The sequence below is a fragment of the Mus caroli genome, chromosome 4 (assembly GCF_900094665.2).
Source record: "Mus caroli chromosome 4, CAROLI_EIJ_v1.1, whole genome shotgun sequence".
NCBI classification, from domain to species: Eukaryota; Metazoa; Chordata; class Mammalia; order Rodentia; family Muridae; genus Mus; species Mus caroli.
The window spans coordinates 2,025,482-2,050,095 of record NC_034573.1 but is presented as its reverse complement, the minus strand read 5'-3'; the positions used below and the strand labels follow the sequence as shown (position 1 = coordinate 2,050,095).

Genomic DNA, 24,614 nt, shown 5'->3' with positions numbered 1-24,614 from the left:
TCTAGGGCCTTCTGAAGCACAGTAGAATGAGGCATCCAGGGGTGCTGGGAACTGTCTTACAAGCTGTAATCAAGTTTTCTCCCTCGGCCTACAAATGAATAAACTAAAAACACCGGGATCTCTTTATACTATTCATTATGGTAACATCTTCCAAGATCAATCGATTTTGAGGTTTTATAGTTATATATTATAAGATTGAATGATACAAGCTTTAATTATTTTAGACTTTTAAAAATAAAAATTGTATGCATATTAAAAAAACATCATGAACTTTGAATCTTGATGACTTATCCTAGCAAAGGATTCACAGCCCCCATGAGACTAGAACTGTCATTAGAATTTGAGCTGCCTATGGCCATCTGCCTGTGGACTGTGTTAGTAAAGCCCTTCCTCTGACATACAAAGAGCAAAATAAACTTCAGACTATAAAACGTTTCACTGAAAAGTACCACAGAAACACAAGTCTTTGAATATCCAGGCTTTAGATTTCTGACCCTTTAACATGACAGATATAAGAAGGTCCAGTGCTCGGTAAATAGAAGGCAGCAGTGACTATACTTCCCTGCCTGAATCTGTGAGGTCAGCATTCATGGCTCCAAAGTGAGGAGCATGGATTAAGAAAGAGGTAAATCTGCTAGGACTAAACCTATCTAGGGATTTTTCAGGTTACTCTTCCCCAGACAGCAGAGTTTAATAAGTATTCACATTGCATTATGTATCAAAAGTCATGTAAAGATGATTTAAAACCAATGGGAAAGTATGTATTAGGATATATGCAAACACTTATGTATTTTACATAAGTGATCCCTGAGGGTTTGGTATCTAAGAGGATCCCTGAAATAATCACCTACATTATCAACAGGCAGTGGGTTGCCTTTAAAAAGACACCAGTGTATTTGGAAATGCTTACAAATACAAAGGGTTATGGGTGAATTAGTGTTTTAGCAATCTAAAACAAAATGGCAAGGGCAGCTCCTGTCTTTCATGACAGTGTTTGCTTTGCAAAGTTCTAAGCATAAAAATAACCATATAAATGAGAGCTGTGCAATTTGTACTTAATGGTAAAATTATGACTGTTCTGTGACTCTTAAATATGTCCTATCATTATAATGAACACATAATGAAGATAACTTAAAACACTATAACTGACAAGCACACTGAGAATTTTCGTGTGTGTGTGTGTGTGTGTGTGTGTGTGTGTATGTGTGTGTTTGTGTTCCTTATTAGTACAGGTTGGAATACAGCCTACCTTCTTTATCTTATCACAGTACACACAATGTAGTGAGCATCTCTTCTATACTTGGACTTCTGTCCTTTCAGTCAGAGTCAGCTCCCACTTAGCTCTTTATAGTTATAGTAACTTTCAAGTCTGTCTCTGAGGACTTCTTTGTTGGCAAGCTCAGTGATGGCACTGGTCTTTGTCTATTTGTTCTGGTACAGCTGATCCTTTGCATCTTGTGCTGGCTAGTTTATGTCAATTTGACACATGCTCGAGTTATCTGAAAGGTAGGAAGGTTAGTTGAGGAACTGCCCCCATAAGATCTCACTGTAAGGCATGTTCTTAATTAGTGATCAATGGGGATGGCCCAACCCATTGCAGCTGGTGTCTTCTCTGGGCTAGTGGTCCTGTATTCTATAAAAAAGCAGTCTGAGAAAACCATGAGGAGCAAGTCAGTAAGCAGCACCCCCTATGGTCTCTGCATCAGCTCCTGTCTCTGTATCATGTTCCTGTTGCATCTGAGTTCCTTTCCTTACTTTCTTTGATGAAAACAGGGAAGTGTAAGTGTAAATGAACCCTTTCCTCCCCGACTTGCTTGGTTAATGGTCTTTCTTTGCAGCAAAAGAAAATCTTACTGAGACATGTCACAACATTCCTTACTCATAAGCTACTAATTTGGCCTTCACTAAGCTACTCTTGTTTGGCAATAGTCTCTAGGAACAAGATCTGGTACACTGGCAAGCACCTATAAATGTGGTTCAAGTTTCACCCCCAGAAGCACCACTTTTTCCTTATTATTCTGTATCGCCTTCCCACATTGACCTACTCTTGGCAGTCTTCTCTTGTTAAGTGTCTGTTTCTGTCCAAATTCTCATGAGTCAACACTGAGAGACAAGGAGGCCACACATCCACAGCACTCCTGTCTGTGCACTGTCCTGAAGATGACCACAGTCACACCACTGGTGGGACTCCAAGGTCAGGAAAGACCTGCCATCACCACGCACTGTGGAGGCCAGGCATCACTATTTGCACAGGGATCTGTGGAAGGAAGAGCTGACTCTCAGGTTTACATTTTGTATACACACAGTTATTATTGGCTAAATTTGAACTATGGTGTTGGGAAACTGTTTTTTATTGAAACTAGAGCACAATTAATTAGAAACCACACAGACTAGAATCATGTGAGCAAAAAATAATGATTAGGAGCAATCTAAATCCACTAGACACATTGTTCGAACCCAACAAGCTGGAACAGAGAATTGTTAATTTATTTATGCTGATAACAAAACCACCAGCTCCCCAAGCTTTGCAAACATTTGAAATTAAAAAGAATATCCAAATACAAGAAAAATAAAAATAAGAATCTGAAAATGAATCCATACTTTCACATTCAATAAAAAAAAAAAAAATCAGGTAGAAAACAGCAGACACTGGGCACTTCATATACACCATCTCCCTTGAATCACACAACCCCGGAGAAACCGAGGAACACTACAGTGAAGTAGCTTGCCTGATAGGCCAGAATGTCATTAGGCAACTGAGCTGTGACACAATGCTGGTGCAGGGCTTTGCCCCAATCTTTGGTAACAGGCAACTCAAAGTACTTTTAGGAAAATGCAAGTCTTGTAAACTGTCACATTATCCATATTAAGATTTGGTTTTTCAAAGCAACTAGTCCACTTGTTTCCCAACAAGTCTTGGGCTGTATGCTTGATAGGCACATTTCAGAGGAAGCTCACAAGCTCACTTATTATAAATTAGGCTATGGGGAAGACACCTGCTCGCCTGAAACCTCTTCAACACATCCAATAGTATGATGTGCTAGATGCAAAGTCACCGATTAAAATGTAAGCTGTACATTCAGAAGACAGGCACCATGTTTTTACGTTGAGTGAAATGGTTTTCTATGTTGAAGATGTCGCTGAGACATTCCACCTGAGAGTCTCTCTGGAATATTACCTTTTGGAATATTCGAGTGGTTACATGTGCATAGAAACAAACACAATTTCAAACATTTAAATAATACTGTAAAAGAAAACGGAGTATAATAAATTCTTGACAGCACCTATCCTATGAAAATAAAGACTTGACAAATTACAGGAGTAACTGTTTAAAATGATTAAAATAATATCTTATAGCACAGAAAGCTAGAAAGAAGTTTATTTTTAACACATATAATACATTTATATTACTTGAAAATATGTACAACTGCTGTCTTTCAATGGATAGTTTTCTCTCAGGTGCTCTCAACCAACTCCTAACATCATTATCATATATAGATTAAGGCAACATTCAGCCCTCATCCGAGACACTGCTGTTTGTGGTTGATGATGATCGACACAGAGCCTCTCAACTTGTCAAGGAGTAGAGGGAGAATAAGCAACTAGGTAATGGTCAGTCCTAAGTGGAACATATGTATTGCACCCCTACCCCAAGGGTTAGGGATCGTTGCAAAGGAGATGTGGGAAGAGGGTAAGGGGGAAACCACAAGAAAACAGTGTCTTCTGGCTACACCAAGGTGGGTACACATATGAACTTGTAGACCTTGTGACACTGTGTGTAAGACCTGTTCAAGCCCAAGCCAGTCCAAATCCCAGCATGGCAACTGTGAGCTACTAGAAGAGAGTCACTTTTCTATAGGAATAGAGCCCCTGATCAGTCAACTGTGTTCCAGTGGAAGGCTACACATCCAAGAATGTCTGGGCAGAACAAATTGACTTTGATGGGGTTAAGCAGACATAAAGTTGGGTGGGAAAGGAAATTAGTGTAGATTTGGAGAGGATGAATATGATCAAAATAGGTTGCATGAAAATATAGAAGGAAGATGAAGAGGAAGAAGAAGGTGAGGAGGAGGAGGGGGAGGGAAGAGGGAGGGGGGAGGAGGAGGGGGAGGGGGAGGAGGAACAGCAGCAGCAGCATGGCCACCACCCTCAACCCTGAACATTAGGTTGTAAAAGTTTTGTTACTATTTTTGGAGAAAGCGGGTAGATCTACCTTTCTACCATAACTCTACATTACATGCCAAGAAATATCACCCAATCATGTTTTTTGCCAGGTACATCCTGAAAGATGAATGCCGTAGGAACATCAAAGACTGCAATATGAGTAGTCTGAGAAAAGATGTCTCCTACTAGCCTTTCAATTATTTACCTAGCAAATGCATACTGAGGAAGCCCAGGTCACAGCAGAAAAAGCAAGTCAACAGACATTTTGGCCTCTATTAAAATTGAGTTCTCATTGAGGAAGGAAATAACGCAGTGGTCTAGAGAATAACTACAATTCACATTAACATTGGAGACTTTTAAGTTTTAAATGCTGCTCGTGGACCTTGGAAACAGCAGAAATAGTCAGCTACTGCTGTAGCTCTACACATGGCTCTCCCTGTGTTCTGGGATTCTCACTGAGACAGTGGCTCCTGCCTCTTGGGACCTAGTGTAGACTCGCAGCTTACAGGAAGCAGGCACCAACAGGTACAAATAGTGCTTAGAGGCACTAGGTCCTGTTCCATTTAGAATTATGGTTGCCTTGTTGGCTGGAAACATCTGTCCACCACAATCACGTTACAATGTAGTAGTAAAGGACTACTGAGAAATACATTTTAACAATGTGTCTGCCTACTAATGTAGTATATGAGAACACTAAGCATGCCCAGCAGAGACAGAGATCAGAGGAGTCAGGAAGTAAGGAAGAGTGGAGCAGACATGGAAAGGAAGCTTGCTTTCCCAAGTTTTAATGATATGCTTCATGCTGCTATTTATTCAGAACTTAAACTTCCAGCATTTAAAAATTTTGGATGGTCTCAGTATCATCTTAAAAATTATATTTAAATGTTTAAGTGCACCACAATTCATTATCATCAACCATTGAAGACTTCTGTTCAACTCCTGAGATTTCTCTCACCCTCTCATTAAGGAATGAACAAGCAAAGAAACACTACTACAAAACCTATTGTCAATGAGGAAAGTGAAGGTATGTATGCATTCCCAGCACTGACACAGGCAGGATAAGGATCATCTCTCTCCATAAGCATGTTAGGATTTAAAGTTTAAAAAAAAAGCACCAACAGAAGAGTTGAAAAAAATAACACTACATTCTTCCAGATGTTCTCCCCAAGCCGAAAGCAGGATGTGGAAATGCTAGCCTCAGTCAGGCACAGTAATGGGGGAGCCCTCATGACAATAGTAAGCCTGCCTTAGTATTACTTACATCACATTTAATAGCATCCTGATATTTGCAATTTTATATAAATGCTTAAAAAAATAAAACCAGAGTCTGATTCTAGATGAATTTTTATTTCCTAAAACTAGTATAAAGTTCAAATTTCAGGAACCAGGTTTATAAACTAGTAAGCTGTTTCCATGGCAACTGGCTGCTTTGCAGTGGAGAGATTGGTTCACATTTATCTTGTATTCTGGGGACCAGACACTAGGAAAAGAGATGCCTAAATTTTTGGTTTTCAGGGTAAGTAGCATAATAATTTGGGTTTTGATTTTTATAAGACTGTCAGGTGGAGAAGTTGACATTAATATTTAAAAGTTACCTAATCTTAAATGTTTCCCTATTCTTTGATCTACCAAAGACCAGCAGGGGATCAGAAATATTTTCTTTGGGATAAGCTGGTACTCAGTATACTTCATGTCATGCTATGACTTATAGCCACCTTGATTGCAAATTTCTGTTGTGATGGCTTGGGAGCAGCTGCTAAACCAAAGATGGGACACATGTAACCACATGTACACACATGTAACCTCATGTGTGCTGCAATGAGTGGACAGTATCCCCTAGGAACCTCCTGAATGCTGAGGGATGAGGGATTCATGGTCAATGGATAGTAGTGACTCACACATCCCTCCACTCACATAGGGCAGAGGCTTTCCTCAGCTGGAAGAAGAGGAGGCAATCATGTGTACCCTGAAATGAGGAGGGCACTATCTTCATGGACTTACTTCAGAGAAACACGTTGACTCTCCTGTGCTTCAAATATAACTCCTGGAAACAGATGTGTCAACAGATGTCACTCTTTGGAGGAACACTGACACGCAGTATGATGACATAGGAACATGGTGGGCAGATGGCCACCCTGGGAGGGAAGGGGAAGCTATGCCCTCAAAGCTCACCTATCCTGAGAAGAAGGCAGCCTCACAGGGAAACCTGGCTTCCAGTTTTCTCATCTGTTAAGAGGGGACATGCTGGAGATTAAGAACATCTTGGAAATGTTTTAAGAAGGGAAATATTAGATGTCATAATTATTGCTGCTGCTGTTTATAATTGCTGTTGTTACTAACATTAAGATTAGGTAGTATCCCTTCTCAGGCATTGTGTGGTGTGAGAGGGTGTGCTCGAACAAACGCATGCACACATATGGAGGGTGGGGCGGGTAGGGGCCAGGAGAGTTGACACATGCCCATCTTTACAGGTATTGATATGAGATCACTGATGTAGCTCAAATGAATGTTCTGAAGAGCATAAATACCTTAAGCTTTATTTAGAAAAAACTAGCAACTTGCAGGTGTGCTACCCAAAATGTGTTGATGCATGAGAAGGACAGAAACATGTATTTATTACACATGTATAAAAGGCAAACTTTCCTAAGCAGCATCATAATGGCAAATATTAGGTTTTTGTCTGTCTGCCTGTTTCTATGGTGGATCAATCCAAGCACCTTATGCATTGCTGGCCCAACACTAGTAAGTACTGCTTCTAGAAATGCTTTCTTCTAAAACTTACCTTATGGTCTAGAGTAAATAAAGAACTATTTAAACTACTGTAATGACTAACTCAGATGCTCTACTATTTCTTAAAGCCTACATATAATCTATGTATAATCTTTAGTTTTCTCTCAATGAATGTCTTTTATATTGTCATGAGCTTTAGTTTTGTTTAAGGACTATTTTTCACAGCAAATTGAATCCTAAAGCAAAACCATAGCCTCTATTGGGAAAAAGTTAAAAAGAAAGAAAAGCCCTTTGGATACTTAGTAGAAGGTAAGGCCTGTCAGCGCAGATCCCATTACACGTTTCCAAGCTAAGGGAGCCCACCCAGGCCCCTGTAAATACATTTAGCCATTAAGTCTAAGTTAAGGTGCCATGAAGACAGTGTATATACAAAAGCACAATGAAAGATAGCAGCCATTGGATAAAGGCACCACCCATCTCCATGTAGACCCTCAATGTAAATAGCAGGGCTCAGAAAGAACCTCAGTTCCTCAGGACAGTAGAAGGAACAGCCTGGACACAGATGACCTTCAAGTGACTAAATGCTTTATGATCCTTTTATACTAACATCCCCTGCCTCCAGAGGACAGTGCAAGGGGTGCCTGTGATGGGCAGGATTAAGATCCCACAGTAGATGTGAGATAAAACCGATCAGCTATGAAGGTTTTATATCAGCTCCTCTGTCCTTTGTTGGGCCATTTGATTGTCCTCCTAAAACTTCAGAGCCATACTGAGAATTTTTACCGCTGCTTACAGAATATTCATGGCACTCGTTCCTCATGCTGTCAGAGAAAATATTTATGTACAGAAGAACATAAAACTGTTGCAACAACAAAAATGCCACAGATTTACAAGGGACTTTAGTTACGAGGCAGCCAACGAGCAGTGCTCACCTTGACAGCCCTCTAATCCAAAGGCCAAGGTTAAAGGGAAAAAATAACTGTCCTTGATAGGTTTTGGATAAAATCCTACTTCATCTTCACGCTGACACTCTTCCTCTATGGCATGCGACCACCAAGTATAAAGGCATCATTCTGAGATGCTGCTCAGTTTCCTTCCTAGGTCCACATACATTCCAGTGCACACCATCAATCAGCAATCATAAACCTTTCTAAAGTTTGGGAAATGAGGTAACAAGAAACATAAACAATTCCTATACTCAAACCTCTTCCAGAAATGAAGGGAACACAGATAATGTTTTATAGTAAGAAAATGGAAATCACCGTTCAGAATTTCACTATAAAAGACAGACAGTCCTGTCTAGAAAGATCATTCTATTGCAGGAGTTATACAATAGATATATGACTTTTAACACCATTTGGAACTGGGAATTTATCAAATCAGTCAAATAATGTTGATGGCTGAGGAATACTGGGGAGAAAGACTTTTATCTAGACTCACTAGGTGTATACATATACACATTAAAGTGAGATTTAACAACGAAGCTAAATTATGGTCATTCCTTAAGCTTAATTATGACATAGATATAATCCGAACATATTAGAACAGGGGTACATTTTGACATAATCTATGCATTGATTAAAATACATAAAATTTTCTTTAGTTCTATTTATTTGGCATCCCTTTAAGGCAAAGACTGTAAGTTCTCAGGACTAAGTACTAGGTGTTTGGGAATGTTATGTCTGAAAAAGACTCTTGACCTTGGCCAATAGCAATATTTTGGAAAGCTACAAATTATTTTTATGAGCCAAATCACATTCCACTAATAACAACTGGCTCATGCCTGTATTGGTTTCACTGATATTACCTCTGTGCTGGCTCCTAACAAGCTTAGAATGTAATAACTTGGTGCTGAGTGAACTTTAAAGTGGTTTTGTTTCAGCTGTAGTTTTCTCTAGAGCAGCAGTTCTCAACCTGTGGGTCACAACCCTTTGGGAGTTGTATATCAGATATCCTGAATATCAGGTATTTATATTCTTATTCATTTCTTCCTTTCTTCCTTTCTTCCTTTCTCTTTTCTTCCTTTCTTCCTTTCTTCCTTTCTTCCTTTCTCTCTCTCTCTCTCTCTCTCTCTCTCTCTCTCTCTCTCTTTATCTCTCTCTCTCCTTTTTCTGTCTTCTTTCTTTTCTTGGATATTTTATTTATTTACATTTCAAATGTTATCCCCTTTCCCAAATTCCCCTGCAGAAACCCTCTATCCCATCCCCCATCCTCCTGCTTCTATGAAGGTGTGCCCCACCAACTCACTCATACCTGCCTCCCCGCCCTCTCATTCCCCTACACTGGGGCATTGAGCCTCCACAGGACCAAGGGCTCTTCTCCCATTGATGCCCAAAAAGGCCATCCTCTGCTACATATATAGCAAGAGCCATGGGTTACTCCACTTGTGCTCCTTGGTTGGTAGTTTAGTCCCTGGGAGCTCTGGTTGGTTGACATTGTTGTTCTTCCTTTCTGCTCCTTCAGTCCTTTCTCTAACTCTTCCATTGGGGACCCCACGATCAGTCCAATGGTTGGCTGTAAGCATCCACCTCTGAATATGTCAGGCTCTGGCAGAGCCTCTCAGGAGACAACTATATTAGGCTCCTGTCAGCATATACTTCTTGGCATCCACAATAGTGCGTTTGTTTGGAGACTGTATAAGGGATGGATCCCCAGGTGGGGCAGTCTTGCAATTATGAGGTAGCAAAGAAGTAATTTTATGATGGTGGTCACCACAGCATAAGGAACTGCATGAAAGAGTTGCAAACATTAGGAAGGTTGAGAACCACTGCAGTAGTTCACCTAGCTGACATGGAAAAGCAGTTTGTAATAAAGACTGACACAGAGCAATTTGGGCTGGAGGAACCCTACATTTTCACTTCAAATCCTAAGTCTGGCACTGTGGGTCTAAGACTCAGCAGTGGCATGCCATTCACCTGATGAGCAAGGGCAGCTCTGCTCCCAGGCATCTAGATGTGGAGCTGTGGTGAACAAAGAAATACATGGCCTTGTGGCTTAGCTTTTCTACTTACCCACGCAACTCCTTCATCTAAAAAGCTGAGATGCCAATTGTCTATACCTCACCACTCAAGTCTACTGAATGGAAGTGCATTATAAACTATATAGGCCTATGACAAAAAGCACTTCACAGCAGTGTCTGCTCTATTGGCAGGCTCAAACCAGATGAAACCATAGATGAAGTCAGGTAATTTGAACTCCAGAAAGCTAGGTAGCCCTGCCATGGATATGGACATGAGTATGATCTCTCTGAGAAGAATATGTAACAAACATGTCTAATAAATGAGAAGCCATGCCTTGGTCCACAGAATCAAGAGGTTTAGTAAATGGACAAGTCCCACACTGCTTTAAAGCAGTGATGGCACAGTACACCATGGCGGCCTGTGGTGGAGAGGCTCTGTTCATCTCATGGTGACAAGGATAAGAGGAGAGGAAGGCACTGGGATCTAGAGCAAGGGCACAGCCTAATGGCTCATCTCCTTCACACTAGGATGCCCTTCCTCCAGGATTGTCAGAGCTTGAGGAAGGCAGCAGAAAAACAGTACCCTCTCTTTCTGAATCAGGCTTATTAACCTCATAAACATGTAAGTCCTCTTTACTGAGCCAGATCAGTAGATCCAGAGTTAAAGCCACCTTGTTACTCTTACCCTGTCTATCATTTACCAGAATGCTGCAGAACAAAATCTACAACAATATCAGATGAATCATGATCAGTACCTTGTGTGTACTCACATGCTAACAAATGCCGAAGACTAGGCATGGACACTCTCTCAAGGGCCTCTGAGCACACACAATGCCACCTTGAGCAGGTACAAATGTAGGTCTAAGAAGCCTTCCCTGTGGAGGGAAGTATGAGATGGAACTTTCCTCACAAGGTGGGCCTGACCCAGGCATAGGTTCTACTTGCAAGTCTCTTGGCTATCAGGAATCTCTGTGATTTCTAGACAACATAATATTATCATCCGCCCAGTGACATTTCCTATATTATGTTTGTTAAGATACCAATCTATTATGGACATTTAAAAAACATGGTGTTTGTTTTGCTATAGAGAGACACCATGACCATGGCAACTCTTATAAAGGAAAGCACTTAATTGGGGCTGGCTTAGTCCATTGTTATCAATCATGGCAGGACGCATGGACACACAGAATCAATCATGGTACTGCAGAGGTAGCTGAGAGTTCTACATCTGGATCAATAGGCAGAGAGTGACACTGGGCCTGGCTTGAGCTTCTGAAACCTCCAAGATCCCCCTTCCCAGTGACACACTTCCTCCAAGACCATATCTACCTCAAGAAGGCCTAGTTCCTACTAGTACCTCTCCCTATAAACCTATGGGGTCCATTTTCACTGAATAAAGATTCAAGAAAGGCTTCTGAGCTGCAAATGCAAACAGATCCAATCCTCTTCAGCAGGCTGATGCATTCGTAGGACACTGAGGTGATGCAGGACCTTTAGCCAAACCCACAGAATGAGAAGAGTGTCCTGCTTGCTTGCTTAGATTTGCTTATATTTTTGAGCTGATATTTGTGGTTTTAATGGAAAAGTTGCAATGATTTTATCATATAGTTTGAAATGAACCATGAAATTGCTAAAAATCAGTACTAATTTCAGCACCACTTGTATACAGACAGTACTGTAGCATAGAGTGCTAACTGCACATCCCAGAAGCCCATTTATGAAGGCTGATTCTAGAGTGGCACTCCTGTGAAGTGTTTGGGACCTTTGGTAGGCTGACTTTATTTAGGTCTCAGGGATCTAACCTTGGAAATTAAATGACCCTTATCATTTTGACTTGAGATGTGATGGATTCTGTAATTCATACTCTTACATGAGCAGAATAGATATAGGTACTATGTCTTTGGTCTTCTAAAACCGTAATGTAAATAGACTTCTCCCTACTTTATAAGTAGCCTGTCACCGGTGTTTTATGTTAAGTTGGAAAGACATTTATTGTATAAATTACAGATTTGTTAGATGGTTCAATATTCTTGGATTCTGATAACTCACAGGGACGTGTGCATGTGCACACATACATATAAACACACACGCACGCACACACACACACACACACATACACACACACACGAGTGGGAAGAGGAAGCAGAAATCAAGAAGCCATCCCTAACTGTAGTGAGCCAGGTAATGCAGAGAAGAGTAACAGGCAGTGACTTCAGACAAGACAAGACTGGAGATGCTAGATAAGTGATGGTTCTGTAATATAAATGCATTAAGGCACAGGTAACTGTTAAATGAGGGATGACTAGGGGAGTAAGACAACAAAAATTTCCATTTGATAACTGGAAAGCAGGAAACTGGGATGGGCTAAGTCAGTAACAAAATTTTCTGGGAAGGAAAGATGGTCAGAGCACAGACTGCCTCAGAGAAGGGTCTATAGCACCTGATATATGAAGGAGCAACATATTAAGATCAGACACTCAATGAGGCTTGCTCTCTGAAGGTTTGCTCACTGCCTGTCATAGGGAACGTTGTTTGTCTGAAAACTTAGCATTGAATGTGTCATACAGAATTAGGTCCATTGTCTTTGTTCCTTTTACTGCTGTTTTGATAAAATACTCTGACAAAACAATTTAAAGCAAAAGGATTTCTTTTGCCCATCCTGTTGGAGGAATCAAAGCAACAGGGGCTGGCATCTTGTTATATAGTGTCTACAATCAGGGACAGACAGCTATGATGCATGATAGCTGACTTTCTCCACTTTATACCATCCACTGTCCCTCACCCAGGGAATGATCTCACAGTTAAGGTGGGTCTTTCCTCATAAATTATCCTATTGAAGAAAATCCCTACAGGCACGTCCAGATGCCCACCTGCCAAGTGATTCTAGATTCTGTCAAGCTGACAATTAACACACGACATTTCAAGACAGGGAAACTTGGAGAATATGTTAGCTAAAGACCAGGCATAGAAGGTCTTCTTCACTGACAAAGAAGACCTTCCCAAAGACAAGGGAATACAACCTGAAGCACTGTCAGGCTTTCTGTCCCACTTTTACGAACAGAAATGATTTCTTGAACTAATGCAACAAAACTGAGTTCTTAATACAATTTCATCTCACACTATGGCAGATATAGAGCAGAGTGAGGAGTATATATATATACTCTAGTACTTGCCAACCATGTGGTCTTTTGCACATGTGCCTCCATGCACATCTCAGTACATGAAACACTCTTTCACTCCATATGGAGAAATGGCAGTAGATACTTCAGACATTTAGAAAAAAATAAGAAGCTATATATTGCTTAGGACCACTGCAGCCACTATGCCTGCTTTCTTCTCTAATGTGCATGCTCTTATAGTCTCATGCACCAGTTCTTAACTTTAGTCTCTTTATTTCCCTTCTTAAACATATAGAATCATTCTAATACCAAACTAGACATCCTGATTTCTCTCTCTCTTTTTTTTTTATCATTCTATATCTATTTCCCATTCGATTTCCATTGTCCAAATTCCCACAGCCAAGTTCTCTGTTGTATTTGTTACTCTTTTGCTGAAGAGAAGTCAACTGGTGTCAAGGTTAAACAGCTTTGACATTAGGGCCCTGGGTTCACTCACAAGGTTGCCCTTTGGCCTGACGTTTACTCTCTTTGATCCCTGCTACAGTGTGAATTGGATTTTTGATGTTCCCCACAGGCCTGTGTGTCAGAGGCTTGTTTTCCAGGGTATGCTACTCCTCGGTAGTGATATGCCCTATAGTAGGGAGGTAGGTCATCAGAGGAACATATTTTCTATATACTAAAGGGGCTATAGGAAGCTACCCTTTCCTTCATTTTTTTTTTTGTTAGAGATAAAGTGACCATATTACTGTGTCACACTTAACAATAGAATGTCACTCTCAATTAAAAATAATGAATTTGTCGATCACATACTGGGACCTCCAAACTGTGTGCCAAAGTACACCTTTTCTCTTTACATATCAATTACACCAGGTATCTTGCTATGCTGTTGAAAATTTCATGAACATAGCCCCATTTCCTTTCATCTACCCACTATGATTCTAATGCTTTCATTTCAGGGTATGAGAGAAGAACAGATGTGGTATGAGCCACCTCCAGCACAGTGTTCATTTCCATATTATGAGCTCAAGTGCAGCCTGGCCTTCATTTCTGTAGATTCAATCCAGTGACTACCCTGACCATGATACTATTATGATCCATCTCTGTGGATAATTAACAACTGTTTATACAAGACAATAAAATTAGTCTTTTACTTGATTAAAAGGGCATTTGAAGTGTGTCAGAGATCTTAATTGGTGACAGCATTATGATCAATAATTCTTAAACCTTACAAGAAATATTTACTAAATTCTCAAAAATTGGCCTTACATTTTCTGTCCTGAGCTGGAGAATTTTTTTTTAGAGAATGAGCTATCTACTTCTTCTTACGGAAACCTTTTTAGAATAAACATTTAAAACCTTAACTGCTTTTGCAAAAGAATGCCCTATCTGTTCCTTCTTGTTAAAAAGCTCTGGCTGGCACAAGAGTCTCATTACAGAAGCTGACTTGCCCTGGTTCCTGAGGAGACCTTGCTCAAGGTCAGCTGAGAGGGCCCAGGGGGCATCCCACCTGACTGTGCTGGGGAACCTGAGCTCTGAGTCATTCTCTTGGCAAAGAGCTGTTCTGGGAAGAGAAAAGCCAGAGGTGCTGGTGTGAAAGGAGGCTGAGTCACCATAGGGAACACAGGGATCTTTATGGAGGAAAATTGAATCCAAAGGAAAGAGGAAGTTTGAGAAAAACTCACATGGTGTTTGAGTTGGGATCAGTTAACACCAAAAAGTGTGCAAGGGCTGAATTTACTCTCAGTGATTTCTCAAGCATCTAGTAGGCACAGTATGAAAAAATTACAATCTACCCCACAGAAGTTTTGAAGACATTAACTTTTCAAAGAGAAACTGACTTTATCAGTTACTTAAGTTTGATTAAGATAGCAACAAAGCAAAAGCAAAGGGAGCTATAAGTTTGTTTCCTGAAGCTGCATTCTCTAGAGGGCTTCTCATCTCAGTAAGTGGTACCCTCATCTCTTTTACAATGGTATAGGCCACACGTTCAGGAGTTCTCTTGTTCTAGGATAATTAAACTAAACAGGCATTTGGGGAAAAGAGCACAGTAGGTTCATTTTATTTCGATCACTTCATGCCTTCATTTCCCTTTTTAGTTTCTTTGAACAGGGAGCCATTTCAAGCACCCAGTGTCTACTCAAAAACAACATCATTCTAAGTACACTGTTGAGAGCACTGAAAAATGCTGGTGATGGAACCATACGGATGCTAACCTAGATAATGCACTAGCTTATATAGTAACAGAGGTTAAGGACCATTGGGGTGCTAACCTATACAATGCACAAGCTTAGATGGGAACAAAGGTTACGGACCGGACCATCGAGATGCAAAAAGAAATTGGCAGATAAAAGCACGTGGACAAGAGTAAAACAAAACACATACTTACATTTCTTGCAGCACTTAAAAGAATGTTTCTATGCCATTTAGGAGAAAACTGCAAAGGATTACATAAACAAATCTAAGTAATTTTTACTCACTGACCTGACCCTATCAGAATTAACCAGGGCAAGGCTAAGAATTGATATGGATAACCCAGCTAATATGTAGATAAACCACACTGTTCAATCTTTCTAACCATCCAAACACAGGATCTGGATCAGTAGCTCTGATAAAGTGCCACATAATTACTTAGGCCCAGGAAGGTACCCGACTGCCATCCCTGGATACCAAGAAGAGAACCTCCTCTCTTGTGCCAATACTGTAACAAATACTTTCCTCCCCTTCCTATGTCTAGACATCTTACCAATATCTCTATTGACTTCCTGTTATTCCCATTTGACATTTGGGATGAGATGGTAGACAGACAAAGGTGAATAGACCAATCCATCTGCTTGGTCCGAGAATGGGAGAGCTGAGGTCTCTTCCTGTTCCACAGATCTCCCTGGATATTTTCTTGTCTCTAGGGATGCAAGCACAATTGTTCCTAGCAGGTACCTGTTGATCATAGATATACATCATGTAGGCACATATGTGAACAGGAGTGCAAGGATCATAGCAGGTGTTGAAATGTCATGGTTTGTGCCAAAGCTTTCAGGCTTATCACCGTGTCTCAGGAGATTCCCTCAGTAATGGATTTACTAGGATGGCTACACACCTTAGAACACTGGATCTCAACTTTTCCAATGCTGTGGTGACTGCTCCCCCCCCCCAATAAAATTATATTCATTGCTACTTCATAACTGTAATTTTGCTACTGTTATGAATCATAGTGTAAATATCTAGCTCTTCTAATGGTCTTAGGTGACCCCTGTCCTGTGAAAGGATTGTTCGACTCCCAAAGGGGTCCCAACTCATGGGCTAAGCACTGCTGTTCTAGAACAGTGCAGAGTGGAGAATACAGGACCAGTTGGAAGCATTCCCTGCTAAAGCCACCTGTGCTGAGGTACAGTTTTATAACTCTAGCTCTACCAGGGTTAGAGAAAGAAGACAGTGAGTTTTGCTCAGCCAACTAAAGCCCCAGCTTCCACGTGAGAACCTACAGCTAAGATAATGGTGAATAAACCTCAGGGTGCAGTGTTGAGGGATGCCAGGGTCTTTCCCTAAAATCAGCCCCATGCTGTAGATTGCAGAATTCCACCTTACTTAGGCCGATTCTTCTTTGGCAGCAGAGTTAGACTGGGAGGTTCCTGAAGAAGTGATAACATCAGCCAAGCATATCTTAAAGAATGCAATAGAAGTAGTCATAAAATGCATGGTGGACTATGTAAGTGACGCCATATCACATGTGCATGCTGGGAAGGGGCTGGAAGAAAGCTGTCCATCAAAGTGAAGGCCAGGTTCACCTGCTATGTGGTCAGAGGTTGTGGCCCTGGTACTATGGAAGACCTTTCCCACTCCTTGTCTCACAGAATGTGTGATTCAACTAGAGAGAGAGATAGGGTTTTTCTATTCCATCCCAACATTTTTGGTTGATAACATTGAGCTCTCTGTCCTAGAAAGGGATCCATCTGCTTCCTATCGAGCCACTGTTTATCCCCTTCCTCAGCCTGTTCTTCGGTAAATGAGTTTGACGAGGAGAGGAGAAACAGAAAGATTTCTGTGTTGTCTCTGTTTGTGGGAGAGACCAGAAAGAAGACCTAGGAATGGCTGGCTATGTATCCAAGTACCTTGAGGCCAGGTCTGCAGGTCTGGCTGATCTGAAACATCTATCTGGTCCTCTCTGTCTCAGTCCCTAGAGTGGAATTCAGCCTCTGTTCTCATCACTCCAATTCTCATGATGGCCATCAGTTCACCACATCAGCTCACCACATCAGCTCCTAGGACCCACATCCTCATCTCTTCCCCAATCTCAGTGTGTTTACTTCTCATTCAGGGGCAAAGAGGCTCATTTCTTAAGTTGTCTTCAAACTCAGGCACACAAATAGAGCCTTCTGAATACCTGGGAGGTTACTGGTAAACATTCCTGTCCATAGCAAATGGCAATTATTAGCACATATACAGACAAGAAATGAGAAACCTTGGTGAGAACATCTTGGTCATGGCTGGGCTTACTTATTTATTTAGTGTCTGAGAGCAAAATATTTAAGATCTCAGGCTCTTTGTCTTAATAACAATGACACAGGTTTCAGAGGCAATCAATATCTTCTGCTTAGAATGGATGAAAGCAAAGCCATACACTTACCTAAAAGGCAATGAGTATTTTATGGAATACAGACAGAAGCCAAGGAAAACCTTCCTTGCTTAAAGCACTCTCTGCAGCAGGAGGTGTCTGAAACAAACAGGAAGAGAAGGTTGCTAGTGTTTTCTTATTTGCCAAAAATAGGGAGACCATTAAATGTATTCAGCAAGAGAAAATGGTAATTCCATTAAAATTAGCTAGTATATTTAAATACTAGGTAGCAGACACACAAGTAACACAAATGCATTCATTTTTGTATATTTTATTTATAAGGCACTTCTACATTTCAACCCCTGCTTTACTTTGTTTTTAGAAGAGAATTTCACCCCAAGAACAGAAAGACCAATATGAAGTGCGATGAGAGAAATCACATAAGCACAATGTCAGCGCTGGCTGCTGTAACCACCCACAGAGCAGGAGACCCAGGCCCACCCAAGGGAGAACCTAGTAAGCATCAATCAGCAAGCTGGAGCAAAGATCCTGATAGCCACCTCATGTCCCTGCTAAAAGTAGCTCTTCCTTCGTTCATTCATTCATTCATTCAGCAAGTACTGAGCATTTTCTGTGAGCCAACTACTGTTCAAGGCTCTAAGGGTATAAGACAAAAATCTGTGATTTGTTGGAATTTACAATCCAGAGAAGAGTAATTGGAGAAGAAAAACAAAATAAAAACAGATACCATCAATGTCCTGCTGACAAGTGGGCACTGAGAAAAGCATAATGGGATTATGGCTGAGAACCCTAGGGAAGCACATTCCAGGCAGAGAGAAAAGCCAAGCTCCTAAGGCCAACTGGCCTGGCTGTTCAAGGAACCCAAAGGCCAAAGAGGGGGGGAGGGAGTGTGACTCAGCTCAGGGGTGACCAGTGCAAGTATGTGGCACACATAGGAAGCCCACACAAGGCAGAAGCTTGGAGATGTTTACTTAGAAGACAGGCTGGAAAGAAGCAATCAGACGCGCCAGGCCTAAGAAAAGCGTGGCTTCCCCAGGCCATCATGCCTGAGTGCTGCTGGCTGCCCAGGCTAGCATCAAAGAGGAGCAGTCTTGCAGACTCAGCCAGTGGGGTGCTGTGACAGTTACAAATAGAGGCTACTCACTTCAAGGTTTGAAAAGGAAAGCACCCAAGCTGGTTAGGGAAAGCACTGTAAGAGGGGCTAGCAGGTTCTTTGACTAAAGAATGAACACAATACCAACTTTTCATTTAGTGATCTTTACATACAGTAAGATATGGCAAAAATTCTTGGCCCTTGAAGTTATACTCCCTTCCCAATTCATCAAGACTTAAAAGACATCTAAATTTAAAGCACATGAAGCTTGCAGAAACTACTTTCTACAGGTGCTGGAAAAGCAGATGCCGTAGTCATGGCAAGGTGCAGCAGAGAGCTATAGTCAAAGGCAAAGGTTTTACAAGCAGATCTTTACTGAGTAGCTGGAAAATAAAGGACAAATTATTTAATAATCAATTGGCACCCAAGACCAGAAAGTACGTTTTATGGCAATGCAAACAAATCCAAAATTAATTATAATTAATCATTGAATTACTTAGAATATAACAGTCATCAAAGAGTTTTCTGATTCTTTCTAGGTGAATTTCAAATAAGTGGGTACATTATTAAGTCCACTGTGATGCAGATTAACAATAAAAATATTTCCAGGCAGCAACCTTACATGCATTCTGAGACAAATCAACAGAGGAAGAGAGTAAATGATAGTTTATATTTCTCAGGTGTCGAAAATAGAACATGACGATACTTCCAGCATGAGTAGCAGATGTGCTGTATCAAGGAGAAAACTAGTAAGCTGTGGTCCAGGCTGCATCTTCAAGCCCCTCTTCCACCTCCTTGTAATAAACTGGTTCTTCACACTGGGATCACCTAATCAAGGCAGAGGTCTGCTTCTGCTCCCACTACTAGTTATTTAATGGCTGTCTTTCCAGGGAAGCACTTCTTACAGGAAGGGTCAAGCCTTTCATCCCCACCCCCACCCCAAACTAAACCAAACCAACCAACCAAAAAAAAAAAAAAAAAGTAAACAGAGCCTAGCTTATGGTAAACATCTCTTATGCAGAATAAAATAATAATAGAAAGAAGAATAAATCTATTTAAATTTTTTTCAGATCCAGGCAATTTCAAAAGAGTCAACCCTGAAATATTCATTAACCGCTAATGACATCTTCCCGTTCTCTGGGAATCACAGAATCACAGGTACCCAAGTGTCCAGTCACAGCCACCAACAGTGCTGCCCCAGAATTCCTGTGCCCAGCAGCTGCACTTCTCATTGCTCTTCTCTGTGACAATTATTTTTTCAAACCCTGCGCAGTCGTGCGATTTAGCGGCATATCACACTCTACCAACTGAACTGTACCCCACCCCCCTGAAAATGCTTTAGTTCTTAAAGTATCATATTTTATGTTCACACTGATACACTTATTTTTGATTGGTCAGAGCTATTACTTTTCTTCCAATGAGCTACAAAATTAGGAGGAGAATGAATAAAATTTTCAAGTATCAGAAAACAATCCCTTTTTATTTTCTTGTCTCAAGGATAGACTCTCCTTAATGTACAGAGAACAAAATAGCTAAGTGTAAGTCTGAAGATAAAAGTGTATGTCTTCGTGTTGCTTTGCAAAAACACCAACTTCTTTTAGTTCTGCTATGAACACAGCCTTGTAGTAGATGTTACCTGGCATCATGGGCCATCAGCAGACCATGCACAGTACACACATTTATACTTAAGGTTCTAAGAAATTCCTTAAGGCATGGTGATTCTTGAAGAGCCAGCCTCAGCCCCAGGGCACAGACATCACTACTTTCTAGCTTTTCCATTAACACACAACACTTGGGTGCAGCTCACAGGACGTGCCCTGTGCAGTCTGATAGGGGAGAGTGACTCCGCAGTAAATAATGAAAAGACAACAGCTATCTATTTTTAAGGTGATTCCCTTAGAGAGGTAGGGAGTATTCCAGCAGACAAAGAAGGAAGCAAGGGCTGAGGATATAGTTCAGTGGCAGACACTTTTCCAGCATGAGTTGGGCCCTATGTTAGATCCCAATCCTATAAATAAATAATTATTACATATAATTATGATATAATTGAGGATATTATAAATAAAGTTATCATATAACTACGTCAATGTATCCCTCCCCAGATGAGTGTCTGAGCCTAAGTTTTAAAAGGAAGAATGGTTCTGTCTATGTCTGCAATAGGAAGAATGTCAGGCCAAGAATGATGGTCATACAGAAGAGATGCCTGGACTTTTGTAGAAAACAAACAAACAAACAAACAAGCCATCATGACTGATTATAAATTTTAAACTGTCAGAAAATATCCATTTTTATTTTCTGTTCTCAAGCATAGATTCTCCCTAATGTATTAAGAACAAAAAGTTAAGTGATAGAAGTGTATGTTGTGTTACTTTGCAGTAACCAATCTGCTTTTATGAGTAGATGCTAGCTGGTGTTCAGAGGCCCGTGGCTGGGAGTGTCCACAGTGAGGGTGGATTAGGTTTGTATGCAGCAGGTGTCATATGAAGAATGGCTGTGTGTTCATTTCACCCCCACAGTGTCTCACAGCTGAGCACATCTTCCCACTGTCTCAAGGCTATCAAAGCCACAATGCCAAACTCCATTACTGGCCATGGAACTTCCACAATGCTTCTACTTTCCTCTTGAAATTGTTACCTGAGTAAATGCTGACTGGATAATTTATTCCTTCCCAGGAAGATTTGGGAGTGAAGGCATGTGGTATGGTGAGGTATAGTTAGTAACCTGAAGTGTTTCTCTGCCCAAACTGTGTACTGGACTGCTTTAAGCAGGATACAGACCTAGACAAGAGAAGTTATATTCACAGAGTATATAAACTGCAATCTTGGCTTTTCAGGACCAGGAAACAATTCCTGACAGTTTTTAGAATCTGCATGACTCTCTCTGCTGATAGCAGACGCATGGTGGCAGCTGGCCAGCCCTGTGACTGGTGACTCAGGACACAAGTTTCTGTGGAGTCTGCAGGCTGACACAGAAAGACATCGGTTTTCAAGTTTAAGGACTAGGAGAGAGAGAGAGAGGCAGGGGCTCTGAACCCAAAACAAGGTTGTTTCAGGTGCTTCTTTTAACCTTGGTCTGGCTAATAACTATTTTTTCTTTCATAATAGAGTACCTTTATTGCAGAACTTAAGGGTTTTTTATCTCCCTGTCTGGAAAATGAATCAGGCAATTCTTAATAGAATAAAAACTGTTGAACATGGTAAGAACACATCTCCCTACTGTGACATTCCAACTGCAAGAGCAGCATCTTTTGAACAAAGCCTGGAGGTGAATACTTCCTCAGGCGTGGTTGATAAATACCTACATGTGTCTATTTCCCAAAAATGACAGCTGCTAACACTCACTGTACTAAAGAGCTTCACTGAAACTACAAGAGGTGAGACAAAGAAACCCATCCAAAATGAAGGCTGCACACATCTGGGAAGAAACAATAGTACATTACTTCTCCAGCTAAAAGCCAGAGAGCAAATCACAAGCCTTCTGCCTTCCTCTAATTAAAGTATTAGCTACTAAATTCTCCTTGTTTTTGAATTATCTGGGAGTCAGGACTCAAAGTGAAGTCAACAGCCCTGACATACACTAACAAAGACACCTAGATAGAAGCAACACCAGCTTTCCCAAACCGAAAAGAACCAATAAGAATCACTCCCAGCACATGCACCCTTGCATTCAGGTGAAAACAAGGCTCCTCCGTGAATAGACAAGCAATCTCTCTCTGCGAGAATGTGTATTAGTATGGAGCACTAATACACAGTGCACAGACTGCGTCAACAAAGCAAGATCAAATTAGACAGATGACACTATCAGCACGCTTCATTTCATGCATGGCTGTGTTGCTCATAAGAGAGAAAGACTCGAGTAATTACCGTGAACTGAGACTCCTTCACTGACCTCCGCCTGCAGCTAGCTGCAGGTCCTTATTCCACCGAGCCTTTGCAACAAAGAACACCTGCTCTGCTGAGTAGGACTCCTTCTTTAATGTAACCAACCAAGCACCTTGCCTATGTTCTGCAAGAACACAGCACAGTGCCTCTGTATCTACGTCTCTAATGCAGCATAAAGATTACTGTGGAAACCTATCAAGCGGGTGAGCAGCAACGCCAGCCAATGAGGATAAGGCACATGCGGAGTCCAGCACATGCTCTCTGAGGCACAGGCTGTCACCAGCACTGAGCAGGCTGCTAATCTAATTATAGCTAGTTTGCTAGCACAAGAGTTACTGGAGCAAGGCACGGGAGCAAATTAAATTTTAATAAATTAAACCCCACAGACACAATCATCTTGATTTTCTGTCATTTTAAGGATTAATGTATCACCTCCTAAACCCTAAGTGAATTTTAAAGTGCGTTCTTATTTCCCTCTCATCTAGAGAAACAAAGAATATTTAGATCAATGAGTGTGCTACCTGCTGACTTATACTTAGACCCCAGCACTGAAGAACTCTAATCAATTTGGAGGCACAGACATACTAGTGAGGGAGCTAGAAAATCCAAGCCTAGCTTTATTTACCATGATTAGTAATTTGCCACTAATTTTCAAAAGTGCTGATCAATTAATTTATTCTCAATATAGCTTAAAATGCCATGCAGATTTCCATCCACAGTGGAAAAATGCTAACCAAGGTGTCAAAGATCATCATCCTGAGTATAATGATAAATAATTCACAGATCACAGAGAAAAAGTGATCGCAAGTCATTCTAAAAGGTGAATTTGCCTGTTACACAGTTTACTGAGAATGCTGTCCTTGGAGCCAAGTTCTGTGAGAGGCAGCTTGGTATAGACTGAAAAGCATATGCTGTAATTAGTAGCGTGCTCCCTGGCCTTACGAGCTAGAACTTTCATTCCCAAGTTGTATGACCCATGACAAGTATCTAGATGTCTCTGCCTCTCAGACATAACAGAAGGAGTCAAGACAAAAGGTTATTACCAGTGCGCTCTAAGCAGTGAGCACATGAGGTCAAAATTAAGCAATCATTTTTATGGAATAATTTGACCTGCCTTCCGTCCTTCCTTTCTTCCTTCCTTCCTCCCTCCCTCCCTCCTTCCTCCTTTCCTTAACTGTATCAAGGGAAGTAATAAATAATTAAATAATTAAATGATAAATGGTAATGGTGCTGACAGCAAGCCTGACCAACCACAGTTCTTTCACAAGTACTTACTGAAGTTTGGAGTCATTTCCCTACCTCTGTGTATGGAACATTCTTGGTTGTCTACGAATGCAATTATATATGAAATTATAATATATATATGAAATATATAATATATATGAAATTATAAACATAAGTGAATCTCATTAATGACAAACAGAGTAGACTATAAAACACACATTTCAGAAGTACTTGGGTTTTGTAATGAGAAATTAAACTTCAGAGCTACAATTTAGAAAGAAGAGGAAGAGCAAGCTCACCTAGTAAAGGCAACGTTAGCTGTGAGATGAACCGACCTGTGCTTCTCTCAGCATTAGTCTCCTTCCTCCAAACAGATTCTATAGGGTGAAAAGCTGAGCAAGTCTGCTCATTTTTAATTCCTGGACAACAGGCTGCTCTACAAAGCCAAGTTCCACTTCAAGGATGCAGTGTAAATCTCTTACTGTCACACATTCCATTCTTTTGATATTTAGCTAAAACTTGTCACAAAGAGCTGCTGTATTCCACAGGCACTGCAATTTGCTCAGATATTCCTAAGAATCATCAAGAGAAATGGAAAACAAGTACTGACCAAGAACACGTGACTCTTTTGGAAAAAGAAACCAGCGTGAGGAATGGCTTGACTCATGTATCCCCATGGCTGATGATTCATGAGTGATGCTCAGGCAGGAATGCTGACATCCACAGCAACCTGGAACTACAGGATAATGAGAAGCTTGCCAGGGAAAGTGGCTGCTGGCGTACTGCAGTGATGGGCAGAGCCCATCACAGTTCTCATAAGGCAGAAATCTAGAAGGAGCTCCCTTGGTCCCTTGGACTGAAGCACAGCTCTCTG

The 24,614-nt window shown here is 41.0% G+C and overlaps 1 protein-coding gene across 10 annotated transcripts in view; it reads right to left on the bottom strand.

Annotated features, from left to right (window-relative positions):
- Positions 1-24,614, bottom strand: part of Fam110b (family with sequence similarity 110 member B) — a 143,544-nt gene that overhangs the window by 45,524 nt on the left and 73,406 nt on the right. For 5 of the 10 annotated variants that reach the window (XM_021160882.2, XM_029476530.1, XM_029476531.1 and 2 more), the window contains one exon: positions 17,594-17,680. The exons of 1 other annotated variant lie outside the window; for it this stretch is intronic. The gene's annotated coding sequence lies outside the window, so the exon portion shown is untranslated. Of the gene's footprint in view, positions 1-15,358; positions 15,407-15,715; positions 15,883-17,593; positions 17,681-22,498; positions 22,698-24,614 lie in introns of those variants that run through there. 4 more of the 10 variants (XM_029476533.1, XM_029476532.1, XM_021160884.2 and 1 more) reach the window with 4 other exon arrangements.